A 3,077-nucleotide genomic window follows, 5' to 3' on the forward strand; every position below is an offset into this window, starting at 1 on the left:
ACCCCACACACGGCACATCACTGCTGAAGATAATTTTGGTTCATTACAACTTGATTCTTATTTATCATCTATGAATGCAGTGACACTGCTAAAAAAAAAAAAAAAAAAAAGGTGAAGATGAAAATACGCAAATTACAGACCGACTTCCTGGTTCAGCTTTAACCTGCAGGTACTTAATGCACCAGTATACTCGAGCTCTTTGCACACACAGGTTTCCTGTGCGAGCGAGTGATAATTACCAACATCTTGGTTGTGCTCACTGTCATTTTTACAAAGAGGTTTAGATCTTTAAACTCATTTGCAACCTGTCTAATAGTCTACCTGCCCATATTCATTGCAGTAGCAAAGTTGCTTTATTCTTAAATCTCAACAATTACTTTGGTGAGTACAATGACGGCTAAAACTATCAAAATAAGACCCAAGTTGTAATTGTGATGAGAAACGGCAGGAGAACTGGGACTGGCACAGATGACTTAGCCATACTATATTAAAGACATTTTAATGAGGCTTTCCTACAAATGTCAGCTGTTTACGTTCATATTGCAATGTGGAAATTGCACAAACAAACAAAAACATTTCTTATGATCATACCTTTATTCCTCAGTTATAAAAAGTATTGGAGCAAATACCTTGAAACAAATTGAGTTTCATGTAGTGTGCACTTTCAGTACTTTTGGAGATTTTGGAGGAATCTTCCTTGAGATGGAAGACGGCCAGAAAAATAGCACGGTTATTGAATCTAACAGTTATTTGTCCGTTAGCACAAGTACCAGTTTCAGTGGAATAAACAGATTGCCCAACGGCTGGTTCAAGGCCTTGAGCTGGCGCACCAGCCAAACTCCTCTGCCGTCCTGTCTTATGTAATTGCAAAGCCACTTCAGCAGTGATGTCCCTGGTAACTGATTGTCCATTTAAATTTTGTGGATTACTAACTAATGGCTTCCAAGGTCATAATGTCATCCACGTTTTTCAGATGCTAATGGAAAAAGTATCTCTCAGTTAATGGTAAAAGTTTTCGCTATTTTGAATTGGTCCAAAAATCCGAGCAGACGCAACGTTAGGATTATTGAGCCATGCAGTTCTGCTAATTTCCCCAGTGTTAATTAGTTTTAAAAGTTAAACTGAGCTGAGAGAGGGAGACTAATCTGCAAGTTTTTGCTATTTCTAATGATTTAACATTGAAAAAGCTAAATTCCCAGAATCAAGCCGAAGGTGTTTACGTTTGCCTCACATTCGTCATTTGATATGGAAAACAAATTGAATCAGTAAATGGCTAAAAGTGTGCCACTGTTCCTCCTGCCCGTCGGTGAGGAGCCTCTGTTATACGAAAGCCAATGTGTTTGGTATAATGTGTTTTATGTTTACGTGAGTCTAGTTAGTAATTTGTCCTGCGCCAGCTGAGCACCTGTTCGTGCTGTGTGGTTTTGTATTGCCACAAGCGTAAATAGATGAACACTTCATAGGCCGACCAACATGTTTGTTTGTGCAGAACATCCTGTTGCAGAGAGGTGTGGGAAAAGGGTTGCTGTTTATTTTGATTTTGCTTGAAGGTCCTTGCCACATTCATGGTCACATTTGTTTGTGGGCCAAATGTGTTTGAGTTATCGGTAAGGATGTATGCGTGTTCGTATGTACATCCGCTTCTCTACACCAATAAGTAAACGATTATAGTGTATTTCTGCATGTCCTGTGCGTTTGTGCACAGATTTCCGTGTACAAGTAAATCTAGTACATTCAAAGCATGATAAAAGCTGCCTGTCACACTCAGACGGCATGTCGTGCATGCTCTGCTTGTGCAGCGGCTGTGTGCGTCACAGGGAGATAAAGAAAAAGAGCGAGGGGGCGTCATACGCATTTTCCTGTCCGCGGCGCAAGCATCAGATGAGATGGTGAAATTTTTAGCCTTAGCACTGTCTCTCAGTGTGTCCGCCCACTTGTAGCAGGCTGGCGCTTGCCATAAGGGATTTCCTGCACAACATCTATCGCTCAGCAAATGTGAGTGACAATGAAGGCCTGATTCAATTCAGAGCAACAAAATATGGCAAGCCTGGGGAGAGAGGATTGTGTGTCTGTTTCTTCACATAGATCATCTTGAATAGGCATAAACTGGTGGAGCAAACTCCCTGGTTTGTCGTCTCCGCACAAAAAAAAAAAAAAAGTATGAACCACTGCTTACACTGTGTCATTACTAGACACTTCTGTTTTCCTTGTGTTGACTACACTTCCACCTGTACCCTCCGTCTCAGCGCTGTGTTGCACTCAGATTCACCTTTTGGTTTTGAATGTCATTTACAAGTGTGCCCATCCATGTTGAACTACTTTGTTTACGCCCCGTCTGTCTTGCCTGTGGGCATGCATGAGCGTATATGTACAGTAGTGTGTGCACATGCATGTTGGTTTGTGTGAGTGCATGTATGTGTGCGGTTGTATGTTTGTCTGTGTGCTGGTTGCTTTTGTGTGCGTTAGTGTTTTGCCCGGGCTCCTGTCTGTCTGACAGTGCAGTGTGTCTGACTGTTCCTGTTTCAACCCCCTCTCCCTCCTCTTCCTCTCTCATTCTCTCTGCCTCTTGCGCTCTCACTAACCCTCACTCTTTCTCTCTCCCTTTTTCTATCACCCTTTCACTCTACCTCACCCTCTCTCTCTCTCTCTCTCTCCCTCTCTCTCTCTCTCCCTCCTCTTCCCTCTGCAATAACAGTGCTGACCTAGTTTCTGCCTGTTCAGGGCTGCCTGTGGAATTTTACAGCGGCCTGCCTTCCTGGCTGCTTTGCTGCTTGAAAACGCAGGCAGAAAAGCATGACTGAGGATTTTTCTTCTCATCGCATCCTTATGGCCTTATACTGTCTCCGTTTTTCTCCCTAATCTGCAGGCCTAAACAAATGGAACCATTTTAAATAAGTAATAACAGTAAATTGCATGTCGCACGTGAATCTGCAGCTGTTTTATGTATGGGGAGATTGCGGGACTGCCTCCACCACCGTGGCAGCTGAATTAGAATGGAAATGAGAATAGCCTGTCGCTCATCTTCTACAGCTTAGCTGAGATTGTACCGGATGCAGAGGGGGAGGGGGGGGGGGGGG

The 3,077-nt window shown here is 43.2% G+C and overlaps 1 protein-coding gene across 3 annotated transcripts in view; it reads left to right on the top strand.

Moving 5' to 3' along the window:
- The window catches only part of zbtb4 (zinc finger and BTB domain containing 4), an 18,487-nt gene that overhangs the window by 6,183 nt on the left and 9,227 nt on the right, over positions 1 to 3,077 (top strand). The window lies entirely within an intron of this gene.

The sequence above is a fragment of the Seriola lalandi genome, unplaced genomic scaffold, assembly GCF_002814215.2.
Source record: "Seriola lalandi dorsalis isolate HSWRI2012SDOR001 ecotype SW California unplaced genomic scaffold, Sedor1 jcf7180002054658, whole genome shotgun sequence".
NCBI lineage: Eukaryota > Metazoa > Chordata > Actinopteri > Carangiformes > Carangidae > Seriola > Seriola lalandi.